Here is a 6,451-nt window from a genome sequence, read left to right as displayed (position 1 = left end):
TCCCTTAGCCATGCAGGCTCTGAGCTTAGGGCTGTGCTTGCAAACCCTTCTCAAGGGTCCTCGCCACCCCAGCATCTCCAGTTGGGTCTGACCTGGGCTTGTTTTCCAGCTCCCTTCTCCTGTCCCCAGCCTCATTTCTTAAATGACTAGGATTTTTTTTAATGGACCATCCTACGGAGGGGGCGCTCCTCTCCTCCTCCCATCAGGTTGATTTGGAGGCCTTTCATCTGGGGTGGGCCCAAGGTGTGGGGTAGGGGTGGGGGTGGGGACCAGCTCAGGGGCTTCCATTTGCAAAGGGGAATTAAAGAAAGAATATTGCTTAACCATGGCTCTGACCTGATTTATGTTTGGCTGTGTTGGGAGTGGGAGTGAGAGAGGAGACCTTGGCTCACCTTGTCGCAGTAGCCCTGACTCCAGGGCAAGCTGGAGTCAACTTTGTGGGGGTTGTAACAATATCTGCTGTCCATCAAAGACTTGCATTAATAAAAATAATTATAATTATAGATAGAATCTATTGAACACTTAATGTGTACCAGGCTCTATGCTAAATGCTTTATGTAGATAATATTAATTACATTATAAATCTTCATTACACACTTTATGAGGTTGGTACTAATATTATTCCCATTTTACAGATGGGACACTGGCAAAAAAGATTAAGGAGCTTGTCTAATGTTCCTCATGTATTAAGTGGAAGAATTGGGATTCAATCTCAGGATGTTGAACCCCTAATCTATGCTCTTAACCATTTGCACATCTACTAGGTAAAATATTTGTTATAAAGTATACTTTATACAGTATATATCAGACAATAACTACCTTTTACAAATTATATCGTTCATGCATGAATGTACCTATCCATTATATTACAGGTACTTTGTTAGGCACTGGAGATTCAGGATTGAAAAAGACAGACAGTTTTTTTTATGGATTTGCAGTCTATAGGGAGTCAAACATTAAATAAATAAGGGCACAGATAATTAGGGTAATTGCCATCATGATAAACTCTATGAGGAATTCTATGAGAATGTATAACAGGAAAGGTAATCTAGTTCAGTTGTGGGGTGGGATCAGCAAAGGCTTCCCCAAGGTAATGAAGAGATGAGTAATACTGACAGAAAAGGATTAGATGTGGGGTGTGGGAGTGTCATTTTAGGCAAAGGGAACAGTGTGTGTAAAGGTCCCATAGTGAAGAGGAGAAAGAATGCCAGTGTATTCTTCCTAGAGCAGAGGTCAGTCAACAGACTTTTTCTGCAAAGGGCCAGATATGAATATTTCAGTCTTTCAAGCCATATGGTCCTTGTAGTAACTACTCAACTTTGCTGTTGTAGTACAAAAGCAGGCATAGACATGTAACCAGATGGCTGTGGCTGTATTCCCATAAAACTTTATTTTACAAAAACAGGGTCCACTTTGGCTTAAGGGCACTAGTTTGCCAATCCCTATTCTAGAGCATACTAAGAGAATGATGGTATGTGATGAAACTGATGAGGTAGGTACAACATTCTTATGAGGCTGATATTAATTTCTACATTTTATGGATGTGGAAATTGTGGTTCAGAGACATGAAGTAACTTGTCCAAGGTCACCCAGCTGATAGTTGGTAGATCCATGATATAAAAGCACTCTGTTTGACTCCAAAGATCATGTCCCTCTCTTCTTTGAAAAAAAAACTATTACTTTATCTGATTACAGATGTAACCATCATTCAAATATCAGACATTTCATAAGTATATAATAGAGATGATCCATGCCTTCAAAATCTCAACTTTTCAAAAAATCTCATGGGCAATAATTTAGTATGTATTCCTCCAACTACTTTTTTCTGTAGATATAACATATATTATCATTCTATTTAAAAGTAAAAATGGGATTATATTGGTCACAGTGTCTACAACATCCTTTTTTTTTTTTACTTACCAGTATAACATGGACATTCTTCCATGTCAATATCAAGATACATGGATTTACCTAATTATTTATAACAATGCATCCATAGGTCATTAAACAGTTTAACCAGTTTCCTATTGATGGATATTTGGGTGGTTTCCAATGTAACTTTGAATATCCTTGCCTGATATCTTTAGGTGCTTGAGTAACACCTGTGGTCATACCAACTCTCCTATGCTGTCTTTCAAGTGATGTTATAGGACCTTCCACGCAGCAGGCTTTTGGGGGTTACATGGGTATCTTGGGGTCATTTTACTTCTTAAATATATAAATAGGGCTTCCCTGGTGGCGCAGTGGTTGAGAGTCCACCTGCCGATGCAGGGGACATGGGTTCGTGCCCCGGTCCGGGAAGATCCCACATGCCGCAGAGCGGCTGGGCCCGTGAGCCATGGCCGCTGAGCCTGCACGTCTGGAGCCTGTGCTCTGCAACGGGAGAGGCCACAACAGTGAGAGGCCCGTGTACCGCCAAAAAAAAAAATATATATATATATATATATATAATGACAGGACAGCTTTGAATAAAAGATTTGTTCAGTGGAACAATTCTTATTTATCAAAGCAAAATTCTGATATCTTGGAAAACCTGTTTCTCACTCAGTATATGAAATATCATATTTTATTCCACGAATATTTCCTTAAGTGTCTACTCTGTGCCGTGCACTGCCTGATGCACTGGGAACACTGATGAACAAGACAGACAAGGTCCTTGTTCACCTGGACATTATATTCTTAATTACTTTTACTTTGTTTCAGGTTGTACTATCTTGATCTACCATAGAAAATATAAATTTACCTCATATTGAGAAGCTAACTTTAGCTGACTATGAAATAAGGAGATAATAAGCTTAAAAATTTAAAGAGTTTTTATGATATTCTTCTCTCACACCTCAAATAACTCCAGGATATACCTGTTTGCTTCTTAAGTTGGATGTATTTGGTATTTCCTTCATATTTTAGTTAAGATACGAAGCTTCCTAATTTCAAAACTTACTACACTACAAAGTTATAGGAATCAAAACACTGTGGTACTGGCAGGAGGATGAACATATCAATGGAATAGAAACCTATCTATGATCAATTGATGTTTCACAAGGGTGCCAAGATCATTCAATGGAGAAAGAATAGTCTCTTCAGCAAACTATGCTAATACAACTAAATATTCACATACGAAAGAATGAAGTTTGACCCTTAACTCATACCACATACAAAAAGTAACTCATAATGGATCGAAGGCCTAAATGTAAGACCGAAAACTATAGAGCTCTTAGAAAGAAACATTGAAGTAAATCCTCATGATTTTGGATTTGGCAATGGTTTCTTATATATGACACCAAAAACACAAACAACAAAAGAAAAAAATAGATAAACTAAACTGCATCAAAATTTAAAATTTTTGTATATCAAAGGACACTGTCAAGAGAGTGAAAAGACAACCCCAAAAATGAGAAAAATGTTTGCAGCCAAATACCTGATAAGGGTCTAGTACCCCCAAAAAATAAAGAACACTTACAGTTAAAAGATGGGCAAAGGACTTGAAAAGACATTTCTCCAAAGAAGATATACAAATGTCCATCAACAAATGAATTGATAAACAAAATGTGGTATATTCATACAATGAAATATTATTCAGCCATTAAAAGGAATGAAATACTGATATGTGCTACAACATGGATGAACCTTGAAAACATTATGCTAAGTGAAAGACGCCAGACACAAAAGGTCATGTATTGTATGGAGTATCTAGCATAGGCAAATATATAGAGACAGAAGGCAAATTAATGATTGCTTATGGATGGGAAAATGGGGGATTGGGAGGAGGGCGATATCTAGATATCTAAGGCTTTCTTTTTGATGATGAAAATGTTCTAAAAATTTGACTGTGTTGATGGTTGGACCTATCTGGTTGTGACTATACTAAAAACCATTGAACTGTACACTTTAAATTAGTGAATTGGATAGTATGTGAATTGTATCTCAAAAAAGCTGTTTAAGAAGGACAAAGAATATGTCAATATCAACTACAGCTGAACACATGCAAACTCCAAAACCCAGCAATCCTAGCCCTAGGTATATACCTAGCAGAAAATTATACACGTTTACCCAAAGACATGGGCAAGAATGTTCATAACAGTACTATTAAAAATAGAACTAGGGGGCTTCCCTGGTGGCGCAGTGGTTGAGAGTCCGCCTGCCGATGCAGGGGACACGGGTTCGTGCCCCAGTCCGGGAAGATCCCACATGCCGCAGAGCGGCTAGGCCCGTGAGCCACAGCCACTGGGCCTGCGCATCCGGAGCCTGTGCTCCACAACGGGAGAGGCCACAACAGTGAGAGGCCCGTGTACCACAAAAAAAAAAAAAAAAAAAATAGAACTAGGGACTTCCCTGGTGGTCCAATTGTTAAGAATCCACCTTCCAATGCAGGGGACGCGGGTTCAATCCCTGGTCAGGGAACTAAGATCCCGCGTGCCATAGGGCAACTAAACCCACACACGGCAACTAGAGAGAAGCCTGTGCACTGCAACTACTGAACTCCATGTGCTCTGGTTCCTGTGCACCACAACTGGAGAAGCCCACGTGCCACAACTAGAGAGAAGCCTGAAACAAAGAGCCCAGGCAATGAAGACCCAGCACAGCCAAAATTTTTAAAAAAGACCTAAAGTGGAAACTGAAATGCTCATCATCAGTAGAATGGATAAATTGTGACAAATTCAGATAATGAACCATATGAAGCAATGAAAAGGAACAAACTACAACTACATGCAACAATATAGATGAATCTCAAAAACACAAAATTGAGCAAAAGAAGCCAGACTCAAAAGAGCACATTTTGTATGCTTCCGTTTATATAAAGTTTAACACCCAATGAGCCTCATCTATGAAGTTAGACGTCAGAATATTATTTACTTTCAGGGGTGTCGGTAATAACTGGAAAGGGAGAACAAAGGGGTTTTGTGGGGCTGGTAATGTTCTATTTCTTGATTTGGATGTTTGGACATGTGTGTTCATTTTGTGAAAATTCTTCAGGATTTACACTTATGAATTGTGTATTTTCATGTCGTTATGTTATACTCTAATAAAAAGTTTTAAAATTTCAGAATATTTTTGAAATCAGGTTTTTTTGTTTGTTTTTTATTTTTGGCTGCATTGGGTCTTCGTTGCTGCACGTGGGCTTTTCTCTAGTTGCGGAGAGTGGGGGCTACTCTTCGTTGCATTGTGCGGGCTTCTCATTGTGGTGGCTTCTCTTGTTGCAGAGCACGGGCTCTAGGCACGTGGGCTTCAGTAGTTGTGGCACGCGGGCTCTAGAGCACAGGCTCAGTAGTTGTGGTGCACGGGCTTAGTTGCTCCGCAGCATGAGGGATCTTCCTGGGCCGGGGCTTGAACCCATGTCCCCTGAATTGGCAGGTGGATTCTTAACCACTGCACCACCAGGGAAGCCCTGAGATCAGGGTTTTAAGTCCTAAGAATACTTCTCCTTTTTTTGTGGTCATTTCTTGATACTATTCCATTTTTTTCAATTGTGTAGTTACCACTCTATTTCTATTTTTCCATCTTTTCTTCCTAAGAGCAATCTTTTTCCTATTGTCTGAAAATTGTTGAGCTGATTTTGTAATAACAAGGCACTTTACTGCCATCTACTGGTAAATTACCATAATAAAGTTACACATTACAATGTCTACCAGTGAGTGGCACCCATTTACAAGTGATGTCCTCCTGCAAGACACCATTCGCCTAACCAAATGTGATAGCCTTGTCATTTGGCACTGTTGTGATGAATCCCACAGACAGTAGAATGTTATGCTCTCTAAGTGATTTTATTCTTTCTTCATTTTTTTCCTGTTTGATGTTGTTCTTAAAAACATGGTTTTAAGTATTCACTATCAATCTTATCACTGCAAAGCTTAAGCCCATTGGACAAACATATAAAGATAGAAGTTCAATAAATGCCAATCAAATTGTTCACATCAAAGAATAATTGATTTGCTTTTTCTTTATCTATATCTGAATCCAGAATAGTCCTTGATGTCTTAGGACTGCTTCTCTTGCTCAAAACATTTTGTGAAATAGCCTGGTAACCTCTTCAGAGGCCTCTATTAGTCTGCTGCTTGTTGAGGCTATCATAAGTGCTAGGCACTCTTCTAAACATTTTATATCTACTAATTCATTTAATCCACTACTAATTCATTTAATCCACTACTAATTCATTTAATCTTCTAATCCTCATCTGTAAGGTACCCTTATTATCCACACCTTGCAGATGAGGCAACTGCAGCACAAAAAAGTTAAGTTATATTACAGGTGATGATATTACAAAAATACTTTCTTTGGGGAGCTTATAGTCTGTTGGGAACACAAAACAAAATAAAAACCATGTAAGGATTTACAAACAAACAAAATAAAGGAAAAAATACTTTGGACACTATAGGATGAGTCATTTTTCTTCCTTTTGGTCCAAGTTCCCTCATCTGTATGACGAGAACTTTGGATTTGCTCAAGGTCTCAG

This window comes from Leucopleurus acutus (assembly GCF_964270905.1).
Source record: "Leucopleurus acutus genome assembly, chromosome: 16".
Taxonomy (NCBI): Eukaryota; Metazoa; Chordata; class Mammalia; order Artiodactyla; family Delphinidae; genus Leucopleurus; species Leucopleurus acutus.
The sequence above is the reverse complement of the archived record's forward strand: the minus strand, read 5'-3'. Positions refer to the sequence as shown.